A 19,032-nucleotide genomic window follows, 5' to 3' on the forward strand; every position below is an offset into this window, starting at 1 on the left:
TCAACCATAGTGGGCTTGGAGCTGTGAGGATTTGGACTGGCCACATGTTTCTACGAACCTGGTTTCTTTCTGGTAAGCTGGACGTCCTTTTAATTTCATCTATGGTTTTGGGTTTTAAGTGTAATATGGTCTTTTAATTATTTTTATGGTTTTAATTACTTTTATTATTTTATTTTACTATGATGAAGAAAACTATGATGACTAAGGAAAAAGGGTTAGCTTTAGGACGCGTTTTCAAAAACATTAAGGGATTTCAAAATAACACGATTACAAGTAAGACTTCTGCTAAGCAAACGTTTTCAAACTTAATCATTTTCTTAAGATAGACATAACCAGACGGTTTTCTCAAAATTATACGAGTCGTTAAGGTGTGGCAATGGTGGTGTGCATGTCTAGGATTGGATCCGAAGGGAGCTTGGTACTTAAGCAGTCCGACGGACTCACCTCCTCTTCTTCATGGTTTCCTACTTGGTGCACAGCTTCTATTCACCTTAACCTACTTTAAAAAGTATCTTTTACAACCCCAACTAAGTTTTCCAAACTAAGTAAAACGAAACGTTTTGAACGTATTGATGTGGCGCACCGGATCCGGTCATAACGTCTAGGCCGGGTTTGGGGTGTTACAGTAGTATTGACTAGTCCTTTAGGATGACATCATGACGACGATATATGACGTAATACCATAGATGAAAAACGTTATGGCAGTCTCGTTTGAGGTACATAGCGTAAGACCATGGATGAAAGCCGCCATGACAACATGGTTAAAGGTAAAATGTACATGGCATAAGACAATAGATGAAAGACGCCATGGCAGCACAGTACAAAGTATAAGGTATATGATGTAAGACCATAGATGAAAGATGCTATGGCAGCCAAGTATGATGAGTAAAACTGTAACACCCTAAACTTAACCCAATCTCTGGGTCCGAGCTACAGCATGTCACATTCATTGCTGAAGCAACAACAATCAATTCATAATTATCTTATACAAATTATGTGATATTTATTAAAATTATATACATTCCTTAATCATACTAAAGTAAATCTATCTTTCAAATATAGATGCATTTAACAACCATATAACAAATCCATCCTATATATAAATCTATACATATATAATTATATGACTATAAAATATAATATTAAATTAAAGTATCATCTAATTACCATAAAATTTAGCTTATTAGGTACATGCCAAAAATAAATAAATTTGGAAATAAATGAACATAACTGAGACAAGGATTATAGTTTGGATGTTTTGGTTGATGCTTGAAAATATCAAGTTAACCTAACCTGCACACAAAGAAAATAAATTGTATGTTAAGTACAATGCTCGGTAATATTTCTATAATTTAAATATGTAATATTAATATTAACAAATCTACCCAAAATAAATATGTATATTTTTATGGTATAGAAAAAATGGGAGTTCCCTAAGGACTGGTTCAACTAGGAAGGTCTACTAAGGAAGGTATGTCCTAAGAACCCTTGGAAGGAAAGGCAAGAAAGCTAATATAGAGGAATAGTATGGGAAAACAGGCATACATCTAAATAGGTTAAAGGTCAACGAACACCTTGTATACGGTGTGTATGAAAGGAAGGAAAGAAACAAAGTATAGATAGGACTTGTTGAAATGGAGAAGTATTTGGATTATAGTCAAGTGGAGGGTTCAACAAATGGAAGGTCCTATAGGGAACCGGGTAGCTCATAGAATCGGATAGAGTTCGCAACCCTGATAAGGAACGCTCACCTTGAGCAAATAGAGAGTTAAATTTTATTTAGATTAGTTTACATTTGTTTCCCTCGTGAGATAGGGTTCAATTGTTTATGTGTAACCTAGTGAAAGAACTCACTAAGTTCATTTGAACTTACAATAGTGTGGCTGATGTTTGCAGGATTTGCAGGGTTGATTGAGGACATAGAGGAGAGACCTAGCCAGATAGTGTTGAGATCAGGAATCATTGGATGTTTAGAGTCATGCACATAGGAAAGAGTAACCATTGGAGGCTTCGCCTAAGAAATTGTTATGTTGTATCCTGATAGCACCCTAGAATCTGGGTAATGGGATAATTAGCCATGATAAGAGATGTAAAAGTTTCCTTATAAATAAACAATCGGATTAGAGATAGAAATTTAAAAAACTAAGCATTCAGTGGCTTAAGGCCTTAGTTTTAAGAATTATTTTTTTATTTCATTATTAGATAGTTTTATTTTTGGACTTAGTTTTATTTTTAGACTGTTTATTAGCAGCTGAGTTAGCAAAATTAAGAATAAGTGAACCCGAACCATTTGTGACGCTTCATACCTAAATTCGATAGACAGGTTGGGCATAGGATGTTTTATAATACAATCAATTTTTTTTATAAGAATTGTATTTTAAAAATATTTTAATAAAATTGAAGAAAATTTTATCAAATTTTTAACATTTTAAATTACATTAATTTTTAGCACATTGCTTGTGCTATTGATAACATGTTTATTTAAATCCACTCCCTATTTAATGTTTGAAGTAAGCTTCCTTCATCTATCATCATGCGCATGCTCTTTTTATTTTGTACTAAAGTTCTTTCAAATGGTCAAACACTTGACAGTAGTGCTTAATATATTGGTCTAGAGATAAATAACTTGTCTTGAGGTAATTATTTTTTTTGAAATAATTAGAAATATTATTTAAATTATTATTTAATTGAAATAACATTATTTTTAACTAATTAAATAATGTGAAAAAAAAATTATCCAAATTTATCACCTAAAAGGATCTATCAATTATAAATTCAAATTGATAGAGTTATAAAACAATTACCATAGGTAGTATCCTTCCAAGAGACAATAATCCAATATTCAAGCTCTACTCAATATAATTTTTATATTTTTTAAAATATTAAAATATCTAATCTCTTTTAAAAAATTAGTATGTTTTTTATATTTTATATTGTTTTTGTAATTTTATATTTTTAATATCTTTAGTATTTTTAATAATTTTGGCATTTTCGCATTTTTAAAGATTTTTCGATATTATTGTATGACACATAAAAACATATGATTACCTAGATGTTCCAATCATTAGTTTTTAATGTCCAAAAGAATAGACTAGAAATGTCTCATAATGTTAAGGACTAAAATGAGATAAAAAAATTTAAGGACCAAAATAAAATAAAAAAACTTTAGGGACTAAAAAATACATTAAGCCTAAAATTTAAAATACTAATGCATCCAGGTCGCATCATATTTTATTTAATTATATAATTTGTATTTTCAGTGACATATTCAAGTCATTTCTAATATTATTATTTCCTTTTTTAACGAATATTATTATTTATAATATTTAAATTTAGGTCATTTATATTATTTTAAATTTAAAATTCTAATAAATTATACCGTTTGTATGTAATATGATTGACTAAATTGATATCAGGATTAACTTAATAAAACAATACTTAATAATCAATTTAAACAATAATGACGTATTTATTTTAAACAAAACAACTAAAAAAGAAATGGTTAGGGATGGAACCAAAATAGATGATAATTTATTCATAATTATCTTATCACTTTATCTGTAATTCAATTATTAAATAAATCTTTTATAGATATTTTTTTAATATTATGTTTTTCTTTCATTTACATCCTATGCATTGATGGAGGATGGGTACATGACTTTGGTGTCTTAAAATTGATTTTTTTTTTCATATAGCAAATTATTATAATGATAAAATTATATTTTTTTACCTTTTTAAAATATATATTTTTTTACTTTAGCCCTGGAATATAACATAATATAATATTATTGATAATAAAATAAAATTAAAAGTATATTTAAAATATTCTCAACTTCTTTATAAATTCATACAAGTCATCATTAATCAATGAATATAATACACGTGAGTTGCTTAGTGCTCTATTTGTCGACGTAATAATAAAACTCCCAATTTTGTTCTAATGAAATGAAAATTTTCTTATATGTGTGGACCAATGTTTCCAATGAAATTTCAAAAAAAAAAAAGTCAATGAAGAATTATTTAGTAAAGTAATAATATAATATAATATATTTAAGCATAATTAACGCAAAAAATTAAAAATATATATATTTAAACATAGTTAATACAATATTTTAAACAACATATTTAAATGCATATAAATATTTTAAAAAGTATATATTTTTAGTTTTCAATTGGATGAAAGTTAATTATGAATATTAATAATTAATTATGAATTTTTATTAAATTAACTCTAAAACTCAAGTTAAAAAATAACAATGTTACCCTAGATCAATAAATTTTTATTAAAAACAAATATTACATTAGACAAAAAAAATATCAATCGAACTTAATTACCAGATTACATATTAAACCTTAAAATGAAAACCCAAAATCAAAATTAACGAATAAACAAAATTAGTAAGTAGCTAGCAATTTCACAATTTAAGGACACTATGTCTAGAATTTTTCCTAAAATACTATTAAACAAAGTTTTAATTAACATAAATAATTAAATGTTAATTACATTTTTATTTTAAATTATTAAAATTTCCACCAATCATGAAATAAAGTTTTTTTATTCCATCTCGAAATATATTTATGAAAATTTATTCTGAAAATTCAGTCATGTATTATAATAAATTTTACAAAATTTACACAAATGCAAACAAAATTTTCAATTAAAGAGGAAAAGGAAGAATATTCCATATGTATACATTATTTATATAAAAGCACAAAAAATGTGAACGGAAAAGTCTTACTTTTGCACGAAGTCTTTCTATATAAACATCAACCACTATTCCATGCTCTGCCTATAACTCTCTTTCTCTCTCATTTCCGCTCATCTTCCTTCTTTCAACCTTGGCCAATGACTACTTGTTCAGCGAACTTAGCTCCGCTCCTCGGCGTCAACGGCACCGGCGCCGCCGACTACATATGCAGCAAGTTCAGTGACGCTTCTTATGCCGTCGACAACACTTACCTTCTCTTCTCAGCCTACCTCGTCTTCTCCATGCAACTCGGCTTTGCTATGCTCTGTGCTGGCTCAGTCCGAGCCAAAAACACCATGAACATCATGTTAACCAACGTCCTCGACGCTGCCACCGGTGGTCTTTTTTATTACCTTTTGGGTTCGCCTTTGCCTTTGGGTCCCCTTCCAATGGCTTCATCGGCCGCCATAACTTTGCTTTAGAATCCATCCCTTCTTCTTCGTTTGATTATAGCAATTTCCTATATCAATGGGCTTTTGCTATTGCAGCTGCTGGGATTACCAGTGGCTCCATTGCTGAAAGAACCCAATTCGTTGCTTATCTTATTTACTCGTCTTTCTTGACCGGATTTGTTTACCCCGTTGTTTCGCATTGGTTTTGGGCGACTGATGGTTGGGCTAGTGCTTTTAGAACAGATGATTTCCTTTTTGGCTCCGGTGTTATTGATTTTGCCGGCTCTGGTGTTGTTCATATCGTCGGTGGTGTCGCCGGTTTATGGGGTGCGTTTATTGAAGGACCAAGAATCGGAAGGTTTGATCATTCGGGTAGATCGGTGGCTTTGCGTGGTCATAGTGCGACGCTTGTTGTTCTTGGTACTTTCATGCTTTGGTTCGGTTGGTATGGGTTCAACCCCGGTTCGTTTAACAAAATCTCGAGTTTTTACACTTCCGGTAACTATTATGGTCAGTGGAGTGCGGTGGGAAGAACGGCGGTGACCACCACTTTAGCCGGATGTACAGCGGCGTTGACTACTCTTTTTTGTAAAAGGATGTTGACCGGCCATTGGAACGTCACAGATGTTTGCAACGGCTTACTTGGTGGCTTCGCCGCCATCACATCAGGCTGCTCGGTGGTTGAACCATGGGCCGCTATCATCTGCGGCTGCGTCGCCGCTCTAGTCTTAATCGGATGCAACAAACTAGCCGAGAAAGTCAAGTACGACGACCCCTTGGAGGCTGCCCAATTGCACGGTGGATGCGGAGCTTGGGGTGTCATTTTCACAGGTTTGTTCGCGTCTGAAAAGCTCGTGAAACAAGTTTACCCCGGCAGGCCAGCCAAGTACGGGCTGTTCATGGGCGGCGGAGGGAAGCTGTTCGCGGCGCAGATCATCCAGATTCTGGTTATCGTCGGGTGGGTGAGTGCCACAATGGGAACCCTGTTCTATTTCCTTCACAAATTCGGGCTTTTAAGAATCTCAGTCGAAGATGAAATGGCTGGCATGGACTTAACCAGGCATGGGGGACTTGCTTATGTTTATCATGATGAAGATGAATCCCAAAAAAATGGCATTCAAATGAGGAAAATTGAAAGCTTCCCAACTCCTCCTTCAGTCTAAATTTTTTTTTTATTAAATCCAAACTTGTTCAGAATATTTTATCATATTGGATAGATTATATTTTTATATACATATGAATTCCTTGAGATTTGTGTGAGATAATTAATCTTACTTTTGGTAGGTGGGTGGGTGAGTTTCATGTTATTTTTCTATGTAAGCTTGAAAAATGGGACTTGTTCTTAATTAGAATATTGATGTTAGCTTTGGTGGTGAAGAACCTTGTTGAATCCAATCTTCTTTTTGTTTTTACTTTTCAAAACTCCTTTTTTTCCTCAGTGGAAAAAAATGTGATTTCAATTTTTTTTCATAGGATTCATGTGATAAAACAAATACTTTTAGATTTATTTTATATTAATTTTATTATAATTTTTTATCATATTTATTTTATTTGATATAATATTTACTTTTAAATTTTAAATAAAAAATAATATATTTTAACGCATTTAAATTTATAATTACTTAAATTAATAATAACATCAATATCAATTAAATAAAGAATAAATCTAGTAACATTCTATTTGAAGTTTTTTTATTTTTATTCATGAGCACCGCGGGGTAGGAATCTTGTTAACTGTGATAACTTTGACCTAGAATCTTGGTGCAAGTGGACCTTTTTTCAACGAGATTTTATTTGCTTGTTCTAATCACATGGGAAAAAATTGGATTGGAAATCTATGGATGAGAAAACTAAGCAATCCCTTCATAATTAGGGCTAATTAATTTCATTAATTTCCTAATTTAAATATTTAATTTACATCTTAGAAAACCCAAAAACCCTAAAAAAAAATTATTTAACTTTTAAATAAAATTGTGATACAAAAATATATATTAGTGAATACATTGAAGGCCACTCATTATCTTATCAATTCTTAGTGAAGCTAGTTGCTGTTTCACATTGGCAGAGACTAAGAACTGGAACACAATTTAGTTTGGCCATAAAGTCAAAGATTTTTGTTTTCTAATGCGACAGCTAAGGTATGAATATGAGACATGGATTTAGATTGTCATACATGAATGTATAATAAATTATATAGTTTTTTTATTTTTATATTTTTCTAATTTCAAAATTTTAATTCTGACCCCAAACAATAATAGTTGTATTTGTTAAATTAACTTATATTATATTTAAAATCTTATACGGTAAACATATAATGATATGAGTAGTGCAATACTAACATATTAGTTCATTATTTTCACATAATATTTATAAAAAAATCAAGTTATTTTAATTAAAAAAATTTAATATATATCATATAATATTGTCTCGAACTATGTATTTATTAAAACATCAAAAGTTTTAACTTGACTTTTAAAACTAATTTAAATTTAATTAATTTTTTAATATTTAAAATTAAAATTAATCTGGGAATCACTTTTTTTTATTAATTAATGAGAAATTGAATGGTAAATGGTTACATTTAAGGCTTGGTGGTCAAAAGTTCAGGCTTGCAACTAAAGCAAAAGCAAACAAGCAAGTGGTTTTGGTGCACATCAATATCATCAATGGTTTTTGTTTTTCTTTGAAGGGTTGGAAGTCTTTTGTTGACCCAAAAAAATATATATTCCTTTTATTTTTTATTATATTATAGAAATTTTAAACAAATACCCAAGTGAAGAAAAAGTAAAATTAATTAAAATTTTTGTCACATGGAAGTGGGCTTAGCTAATAAAAGGAAAAATAAAATAGCATTCACACTTCAAATTCCTCATGTAGAATACTAAACACTTGATAGTGAACCTTTTGTGGCTTTTATCTACAAAGGTCACCCTTTTTTTGGTTTTATTCAATCTAAGAAATTTCATTGAATGGATGATAAAAGAGTTCACAATTTACCTAAACAAAAAAAACAACAAAAACTTTTTAATTTTTCATTGAGTGGGTGATACGAAGAAAAGGAGCGACTTTGGGATGATGTGAATGGTAGGACTATAATTTTTCACTATATTATTTTTATAATTTTTCAAAAAAATTAAAGTAATTTCCTTCTTCTAGTTTCATTTTCATTCTTGATATTTTTTAAAATATAGGCAAAACAATAAAATGAGATTTTAAATTTCTTAAAAGTTGAGAAAAATTCTTTCAAGTCCCTTAAAATTAGGTAAAAAAAATTTTGAACCCTTAAAAACTAAAAAAATTCTTTTTTGGAACTCCTTAAAAGTTGATAATTTTTTTTTAAATCCCTTAAAAGTTAAAAAATAATATTTTAAACCTTTTTTTTAATCTTGAGTCCTGAGTAACCGCACCTTTAGACAACTCTAAGGTCGGGTCTGTCTAATTTTTATATTAGATTAAGTGATGAAAAGTTTGATTTTCCTTAATGGTCTCGAGTTTAAGTATTGTAGACGAAAAGAGAAAGTGTTAGGGACATTTGCTCCTAGCGTAAAAGGTCTAAAATGGAATCATAATTATGAACAGTGAATATAAAAGGGGTATACAGTGAGGACCCACCAAAAATAATAAATCTATTATATAATTCTTTCAAAATTAATGAAATCACAAAATAAAATAATAATAATTCACTTTTTAACTCTTTCAAAAAATGTATTATTAATTTTTAACCCTTTAATGTAATTTTTTGACATCACTCCTAATCATTATTACGCATCGAAAAGTATCAAAAATAAAATAAAAAACAAACGCCTTGAGTATAAAATATTCCTACAACCTATTCCTTACTCTTCTTCCCACGTGATGTTACTGTAATTTGAAGGCTTTCTCCAATGAAGTTTATGTGTTAGCCATAATAACAAGTGTTTTTTTTTATTTGATGTATTTCATGTACGTTTTACTGCTTACATCAATGTTTGTGACTGTTTTTTTTTAATAATATTATTTTTAATATACGAACTTAAGTCTTTCTCATAAGCGTATAATATATCTTATCATTACATGTAATTATTTATTAATATAAATAGGAAAATTTTAAAACGTCTTTTTTAAGGCTTTAAGCTTAAATTAAGGTGAGTCCATGTAATTTGATATTTGTTTTGTTGTTTAAAAATAATAATATATTATAATTAAATTTAAATAATATAATATATTTTATCATTAATTATAAGTTAAAGTCAAGTCAACTCAAATTTGAAAAATCCTTTTTTTTTTCTTTCTAAAATCTAGTATTCATTCAAAATTGGTTGCTATATTCAAAATAAAATAAAAAAAGGGCCCTCAATTGAATGCTTTTTGATTGAAGAAAATTATGAAGATAGCTTTTATAATTAATTTAATAAATTTAAATTTGTTAACTAGTGTTCTAAACAAAATTTTCAAAGTTCAAGTATGCTTTTAAGGTTTTTGTTTTAGTATATTTGAAATTCAGCTATTTTATTTGTATTTTAATTTTTAAATTTTTTAATTCAAAAATATAATTTCATTTGTTAACATTATTAAAATTCTTATGTTGAAGAAAGATTCATCGCAACATTATTTTTTGTTATATAGTTACCAATTGAAATTTTTTAAATCAAAATATCACACCAATAAATATAACAAAAAAATTAAATAGTATTAAGAACTGAATCTGAATTATGAAAATTTAAAAGTAAATGATTAAATTCTTGAAACTAAAAATGGAACAACTGAATTTAAATATGTAAAAACTATAAAGATTTGGAGCATATTTGAATTTATAAAAGAATATCTTTGTCAAATATAATAAAAGTTATGTTAAAATATGTCATAAGTTCCTATACTTTTCATAAATTTAAAACTTAGTCTTTGTATTTTTTTTAAAGAATTCAGTCCATCTACTTTTCAAATTTTAGAATTCAGGTCCAACTGCTAACATTGTTGAAATTATTTTGTTAAATCCAAGTTCATTACAACATCATTTTTTAGTTACATAGTTTCCATGTGAGTAATTTTTTATTTTAAAATGTCACACCAATAAATTTAACAAAAAAATTTTAACAGTGTTAACAATTAGATTTAAATTTTAAACCTTGAAAAATAAAAAGACTAAATTCCTAAAAATAAAAGTATAAGAACTAAATACTAAATTTTGTAAAAAGTATAGTGGTTAACATTAAAGTCATCAATGAAGTTATTTATTCTTAGGTTAAAATATGAATACAATCCCTGTACTTTTCAAAATTAAAAATTTAGTTCTTATACTTGTATTTTCAGAAATCTAGTAACTCTACTTTCTAGATTTCAAAATTAAGGTACTGTTAATACTTTTAAACTTTTTTTTTGTTAAATTTAGGTTAATTACAACTTATTTTTTTAATTACATGATTCCCAAATGAGTAGATTTTTTATTTCAAAATGTCACAATAACAAATTTTACCCAAAAAATTTAATAATATTAATAGTTAATTTTGGATTTAAAATCTGAAAAATAAAAGAACTAAATTTTTAAAAATACAAATATAAAAACTAAATTCTTAAATTTTGAAAAGTAGAGGGAATATAGCAATATTTTAACTTATATTCTTACATTTAAATGTTTAATAAAAATTATTATTAAATGTTAAATATTAAATAAGTTTAAATAATGATGTTGACAAGGGTGTCTCTGCCCTTTCTTTTTCTATATTTCTTCTCTTTACATTGACTGTTGTTCAGTGTTCTTCTTTTCCCATGTCAGTGACTACATGATAATCTCTTTTGGGAAACCTAATAATTCTTTTTTTTTTTCTGTGAATAATGTGTAAGGGTTTTATTATTTTATAAAGTAATATTTTATCTTTATGACTCAAAAAAAAAAGGCCCTTTAATAAAAAAAATTTGAGTTTCTACGTTAAATTCGTGTTCAATTAAATCTCATCATTAACGATTTTAGTCATTAATTATATTGATTGTTAAAATTAATTAATGGACTAATCAAAGGTTACATGTGATAATTTCTAGTTTAATCTTATATTTTCTCATAAAAACTCATCAAAAATCATTAAAAATTATTAAAATTAATAAAAATTTATTAATATTTAAAAAAACATAAAACTTATAAATATTTTTAAAATTACAAAAATCCAATAAATTCTAATAAATTATAAAAAATCATAAAACTTATAAGCATGATAAAAAATTATTAAAAAAATCTATTAAGTTCTAATAAATTATGAAAAATATATTTTTAATAAAATTAATAAAATATTAAAATATAAAAAAATTCATTTATTGAAAATTAAACCCCTAAAATCAATATTGTTTGAATGAGACCAAATCGGCCAATCGGATTGATTGGATAGGAACCAATAAAGATATTGGTCTAGAAAATCCATTAGACTAGTTGACTCGGGCACTGGGCAGTTGAACTGAATTTTTTACTTTTTAATGATTTGTTTAATTGAATCGGACAGACCAATCAAACTGGTCGAATAGGCGAACCAATGGCCTAACTGGTTTGACCATCAATCCGATTTCGTAAACATTGGCTAGAATATTTCATTCTGAAATATACTAGTAGTTGGATAATGAAATTATGGTTTGATAGTATCTAATCATACCAAAAATACTTTATATTATACAATACTTAGCAAACAATTTTAAACTTTTCAATGTCTAAACTATTGTACTTACAAAATTAGAGATAAAAATTTTAAAAATAATAATTTATCAATAACAAAGAGAGTGTCTCGCAATTATCATTTTATTTGTAAAATATCAAGAATATTTTATTCAATATGAAAATAATTTTGATTTAATAATTATTCCCATTATCCAACGGTTGGTATGACATTATGTGTAATGCCCTAATTAATTTATTTTTGTATTTGTGAGTTCTGAGACAAATATTTGTTTGCTTAATTGGTTAAGTGTTCAATGGTTAATTATGTAACGCCTCAAATTTTATGTTTCTGCTTTTGCGAATAATTAACATAAATGTGTATTTGTTTTAGTAGCTAAGTGTTTTGGGTATGTGTGAGAGGTCCTGAGTTCAAGCCCTAGCTTTGGCAAATTTTGATTATTTTTGGAATTAAGCCCTATCTCTATTCAATGGGTTTATATTTAGTTATTTGTAAAATCATATTAGAATAGGCTTGCCAGTTTGGTGATTAAGTGGAGTGTTATGTTGCTGATGGTTAGGTGTTTGAATCTTGACTTTAGCAAATGTGTTATATTTTTTTCTCTATTAGTGGATAGAATTTCGGTTGAACTGAGATTTTGAGGAAGTTGAGTTCATATGGGTAGTGGGAGAAAATCAAGGGGATTTTGTGGTATTATGTTTTTCTTTTTCATTCTTCTTTTTTTTTTCAAAAAAATTCACTCTCTATCGAAATTGGTTTTTCTCAAAATCTTCCTGCGTTTTCTCCATCTCCATCTTCTTCCTTCTGTCGATTCCCTTTTCGATTCATCTTCGTGTGTGCAACGTTTGGTTTCACGTGGTGGTTGGTAAGTGTTATGAAAGTTTGTGCTATGGTTGGTTATACGATTTTGATAACAGTTGTGTAACTTATTGTTTAAGAGTAGATCTAAGGGCTGGAGACGTTACATCGGGACTGTAATTACGCGTCATAATTGTGCTCGTTTAAGGTAAGAGATTTGGTTGTCCGTTGGATTGTGGGAGGCGTAGTTTTGGTTTTAGTATCGATTTAAACGATTAATTCAGAGTTTTTTTTATAAAAATAGATTCTGGAGTGCTCGGGAATCGTTTTAGCTTCAATTGAAACCAGATGTGTACTCTATTGCATATTAAACGAGGTTTCGATGAAAGCCAAAAACCTCACTGTCAACGTCACATAGGTGTGTGGTCGCCCGTGTGGTAACCGTGTGATAGGACATAGGAGTGTGATCGATAAGGCTAGGTTGTGGGTACAAGACATGACCGTGTGATGGCCAGGTAAGCCATGTGCGACACACGAGCTAGACTGATTTGGGCTGTATGGGCCACACGAGCATGTGGGCCTACACTGGTAGCTTACTTGGGCGTGTGAAAATTTGGGCCAGGCCATGTGATACACACGTGCTAAGGCCAATCTAGGCGTGTGGGCCCACACGGGCAGGCCACATGGGTGTGTGAGTCCATTTTTACTGAAATGTTGTTAAGGTTGAACGAGTTGCCCAAGTCGACTGTGAACCTTCTCTAGGATTGGTAAGCACTACTTAGACCCTTATCTGTGTGAAATTGATTAAGTGAATTATGTACTAAGCATGTTATATATATAAGCATGTATACTGAATTGTATGTGTATTTGATAGATCAGTGATAGCATGACATTCCATTATATATTGCATTGCATTGGGGTTGATATTATTTGAAGGAAGTGTACTGAATGGCTTTAAGCCTAATATCTGACAACTCAGCTACAAATTACTGTTTGTGTGCCGCATTCGATACTACCTGGAATGTAGGGATGGGTGGGTTGATTTAATCCCCACATGGAGTGTAGGGTTGGACGAAGATGATGTGTAGAGGTTGGTTTGGGCTACGACCTAGTGCGTAACTGATACTGAATACTGAAACTAGGGGTGAGCAAAATCTGATTTGATTCGAAAAACTCGATAAAAAATTCAAATTTTGAATTAAATAGTTCAAGTTATTTGAGTTAATCAAGTTATTCTGATCAACTTTAATAAAAAATTAAGTTTTTCGGTTTAACTCAAATATGAATTACACAATTCAAGTTATCCGAAAATCCGAATAAGAAAAGACAAAACAACGTCGTTTTGATATATGTTTACTTTTTTGAAAGTTAAAATTCAAAATAATTAAGTTAAAAGGCAAAACTACGTCGCTTTGATAAATGTTTACCCATTAAGTTAAAAGGCAAAATCATTATATTGTTTATGCAGTTAAATAATCTTATACTTCGTCTACTATTTAAATTATCGGTCCATCTAAACGCAACATTAAGTATAAATAATAGTATTCGTTAAATCAACTGGATTTGACTCAAAATTTTTTGACTCGATTCGATTTGATTCGAAAAAAATTCAAATTGAGTTCGGTTGCTAAAATAGGATTTGTTAACTTGACTAACTCAAAAATTTTTGACTAGATTCGACTCGACTCAATCGAATACTCATCCCTAACTGAAACAGAGTTGGGCTATGGCCCAAACTGCTACTGGGACTATAATGGGCTTAGGCCCAGATTGTATTTGACTGTTTGCTGCTAATTGATTGTATGCATGTTTTCTGTCGGGATTACACACTGAGTTTACGTAAATTCACCATTTCGTTTAATGTGCACAGGTAATCCCCAGACCTGACGATTCGGTGCGATGGAGGACTCGACGATGGCCACATGTACTTAAACTACTTTACTCTCGTTTATGGTTTATTAATTATAGAATATTTTTATGTAGCTGGACTTTATGGACTGTTTTGCTTTAACTTTAGAAATTTTAATTGCTTTTACGGACTTACAATTTCAAACTTAACAAAATACAAATTTTTCTAATAACCAAGGTTTTCCGTGAAATGAACTACTTTCCTTAAAATAAATGATTTCTAAAGCTTCCGTGATGAATTGAGTTTTAAAACAGTCGACTAGATGAGTAAGTGATTTTCGAAACTAATAAGAGTAATAAACGAACACAGTTTTATCGTAATAAATTAGTTTTCAAAATTCCATTCCATGTGACATGGCTAGATTTGGCCATAACATCTAGGCCGAGTTTAAGGTGTTACATTTAATTGTATTAGAGCCAGGTTGCAAAACTCGACTGTTAATTTGGGTTTAAAACTTGGTTTTTAAGAACTGATTTTCAAATGATTTAAAATGTTTTGACTAAGAATGTAGTACACCGAGTCTCCGGCACCGATCCTGTAAGTTTTCTAAAACGTGACAAGGTTTAAACTGAAAGGTATAATTGTAAAAAAAACCCTCAACGTTTGGGGGCTTTTGGTTTTGTGCCATTAACCTTTTTATTTTTTGATTAACACCCTTAACGTTATGATTTTTTCAGAAACTAATCCACTTTTAACGTTGACTGTTAATCAAATTGTAGGTCAACATAGTGGCCCATATGGTATGCCACATAAGCACACGACATCATATATGATGTCAGCTATTTAACTTTTTTTTCATTTTGTTTCCTTTCTTTCTTCTTCCCTCTTTCTTTCTTCCCATGCAAATCACACCATTGAAGAGCTGAATGCTTGTTATTAGGACCAGATTTTTGATTCAATGTTTAAGCAAAAGTAAAAGTAACAGTTCCATCATTTCCAGGGCCAAATTCATTAGCAATCCTGCAGCATAAAGAACAATAAAATCAAAACAATCAGTACCGTATAAGCGATTACCATCAACAGCCATTAACCGTGAATGAACCTCGTTACTAGCATGGAGACAATTATCACATGCAGTTAAATCACCAAGATCAGTTTTTCATATTGGTCTAACACCATGGATTGACCTAATTTAGTGACCCAATCTTTAGTCGTTTGTATCTCGCCACAAAGATCAAGCGTAATCACGAACTAGGTCAGCTCGAAACAAATGGAAACGACGTCGTTAAGGAGAGAAAACAAATTGAGCTTGGACTGGAAATCATGGAGGCATGAAACAGAAGTGGGCAAATCAGGGAGATAAAAAAGACTGGTTTTTTAAAGGTGTTCAACTGATCCAAAGCCGAAAATCGATAACAGTTAAACACAACAGTTTTGTTTCTAGATTTTAGCTTTGGGTGTTTAATTTGAAGGATGAAAATCATGGCAAAGAGTTGAATTGCACGGGATTCTCGTTACATAGTTGAGATCCATTGGACAAGAAGCAGCTATGGTTAATGAAAGGGTTGATAGGAAAACAATGGACGGGATTTAAAACATTAAACTATTGATGATCTTCATTTCTTGGATTTTTTTTACTTTTTTTGTGATATTAATATGAGGAAGAAATTTTTTATTTCTTTGAAATTTGCCATTGTAGTGGTGGTGATAAAAAGAAAATTTAAAGTTTTGGGTTTTAGAAGAATCTTTCAATGGTGTGATTTGTAGGGGAACAGAGAAAGAGGAAGAAGAAAGAAAATGTAAACAAAATAGAAAAAAAAAGTTAAATAAATGACGTCATATATGATGTCGTGTGCTTATGTGGCATGTCACATGGGCCACTATGTTGACTTATAGTTTAATTAACGGTCAACTCATGTTGACCTTTAAAAGTGGATTAATTTCTTAAAAAAATCATAACGTTAAGAGTGTTAATCAAAAAATAAAAAAGTTAAAGGCATAAAACCAAAAGCCCCCAAACGTTGAGGGTTTTTTTACAATTATGCGAAACTAGAAATACTATAGATAGTATAATCTGAAACTACTGTAGGTAGTATACTGTGAAAACACTCTAGATAGAGTATATTGAGACTGTAGCAAAACTGGTAGAGGCTGCAATTTACGAAAATCACTCTGAATTACTGAAATTGTTTACATAAAACATATGTTAATAAATACTAAAATTGTAACTGATTCATAAAATTCTTAATACAGATAAATCTGACTAGACATAAGCGCACAAGGTATCTGTGGACGGGGTACTAGAGGCAGTGGAAAAAGCCATAGAGGGGCTTGAGCTGAGTTATTGTCATATGGCAGTATGCCTAATTTGGACACGAGTGAGATTCCAGTGTCGCCTACTACTGAGACTGAATCTCAAGATCGTGTGGCTAGAGACGACGCATTGTCTCAGGCTATGCTAAGGATATTGAAGAGGGTAGCTGGACCCAACACTAGATTTAGAGGCCGAGGGTCAGTTACGGAATGACTCTGGCCCAATGGAACTGAGCTGTTCAGAGATGTCACTGGGGTTGCCCCTAATGTGACCGAATACTGGATTGAGGCCACGGAGAGGATCATGGATGATCTAAATTGCACCCCTGAGTAGAAATTAAAGGGTGCAGTCTTACTGCTGCGAGATGAGGCTTGCCAATGGTGGCTGACTGTTAAGGAAGGCACTCAGCCTGAACGTCTGACTTGGAAGTTCTTGAAGACTGTCTTCCGAGGGAAATATGTAGGGGCGAGCTACGTGGATGCCCATAGGAGGGAGTTCCTGAACCTTATTCAGGGAGATCGATCTGTGGCCGAGTATGAGTCCGAATTCTTGCGACTGAGCCGCTATGTGTGAGGTATGGTGGAGACTGAGTATGAACGATATGTCTGCTTTGAGGATGGCTTTAGGGATCATTTGAGAGTCCTGATAGCTCCATAGAGGGAGCGTGATTTTTTTGCACTGATAGAAAATGCGAAGATTACTAAGGAGGTTAAGCACGCTGACCGCCAAAACTGTAAGAGAAAGAGAGAGGTAGGAACAAGAAGGATTCGGAGCCCTCGAGTTCTGTACAGAGGCCTAAGAAAAAGGCCAGAGCTGATGGGCCAGTTAGAGTTGGGCCCCATGTTATTACTACTGAATAACAACTATGTGTCGATTGTGGTAGATGCCATCAGGACGAGTGTTGGAGGAGGACTGAGGCGTGTCTAAGGTGTGGATCATCGCATCATCGCATTAGGGAGTGTCTGTTGAGGGCCAAGTAGATGCAAGCTTAGAGTACTGGTACGATACAACCACAAAAGAGTAGTCCAGCAGCAATCAAGAGGCTGTGGTCAGGCGAGGGGTGGTAATGGCATAGGTCGTGGACAGAGAGCACCGAGCAGAGGTGTTGGATAGACTAAAACGAGGTAGCCTGCTTTGGTTTATGTTGCATGTCGACGTGAGGACAGAGATACCCCTGACGTTATGACTGGTACGTTCTTTATTTTTGACGTACATATCTTATATTGATAGACATAGGGTCTACTTACTCATACATAGCTAGCAACATATCTGAAAACTTGGGGATTTTGATTGAGAGCACTACGAGTGAGGTTACTTTACTGAGTCCGTTGGGACAGTTTATAAGGGTTAACAAGCTATTCAGAGATGTACCGTTAGACGTTTAAGGGACGGTATTCTTGGCTGACTTAATAGAATTTTCGTTTGAGGAGTTCGACCTAATATTGGGAATGGACTGGTTGGTCAAGCATCGTGTCAACTTGAACTGTGCGACTAAGAGGGTTGTATTGAGAACTGAGGAGGGTAATGAGGTGGTCATGATTAGAAGCATCGGGATTATCTGTCGAATGTGATTTCTGTACTGAGGACTGAGAAACTAGTTCGTAAGGGATGTGAGGCATTCTTGGCCTATGTTAGTGTTTTCGCTTCTAGGGACTCTACTGTAAATGATATCTGCACTGTAAGGGATTTTCTAGACGTCTTTCTTGAGGAGCTACCGAGTTAACCTTCGAATTGGGATATAGAGTTTGGGATTAAGCTTTTCCCTGGTACAACTCCGGTGTCTATCACTCCCTATCGAATGGCACTAAAGAAGCTTACGGAGCTTAATGGGGAGATTTAGGTGTTGTTGGATCATGGGTTCATCCGCCGTAGTGTGTCTCCATGGGAAACACCAGTTCTATTCTTTAAGAAAAAAGGATGAATCCACAAGGATGTGTATTGGCTATCAGCAACTAAATAAGCTGACCGTCAAGAACAAGTATATGTTACCGAGCATCGATGACCTGTTTGACTAGTTTCAAGGAGCTTCAGTATTTTCTAAGATTAATCTCCGATCTGGGTACCATCAGTTGAGGTTAAGGAGGCTGATTTACATAAGATGGCATTTAAGACTTGTTATGGTCACTATGAGTTCCTAGTGATGCCATTTGGACTAACTAATGCACTGACAGTTGATAAATCGTAGTTTATACATATTTTTATTCCATGCTTAGCACATTTATAGAGGGTTTCTCCTTAGAATTGATAAATTCGATGCTCCCAATCTTTTAATTTCGTGTTTTATACTTAGATGAGC

General features: G+C 31.5%; 1 pseudogene; it reads left to right on the forward strand.

The window, feature by feature from the left end:
• Nucleotides 1-4,766: 4,766 nt before the first annotated feature.
• Nucleotides 4,767-6,552, forward strand: LOC107936593 (ammonium transporter 1 member 1-like; annotated as a pseudogene).
• The last annotated feature ends 12,480 nt before the right edge of the window (nt 6,553-19,032 follow it).

This window comes from Gossypium hirsutum, chromosome A02, assembly GCF_007990345.1.
Source record: "Gossypium hirsutum isolate 1008001.06 chromosome A02, Gossypium_hirsutum_v2.1, whole genome shotgun sequence".
NCBI classification, from domain to species: domain Eukaryota; kingdom Viridiplantae; phylum Streptophyta; class Magnoliopsida; order Malvales; family Malvaceae; genus Gossypium; species Gossypium hirsutum.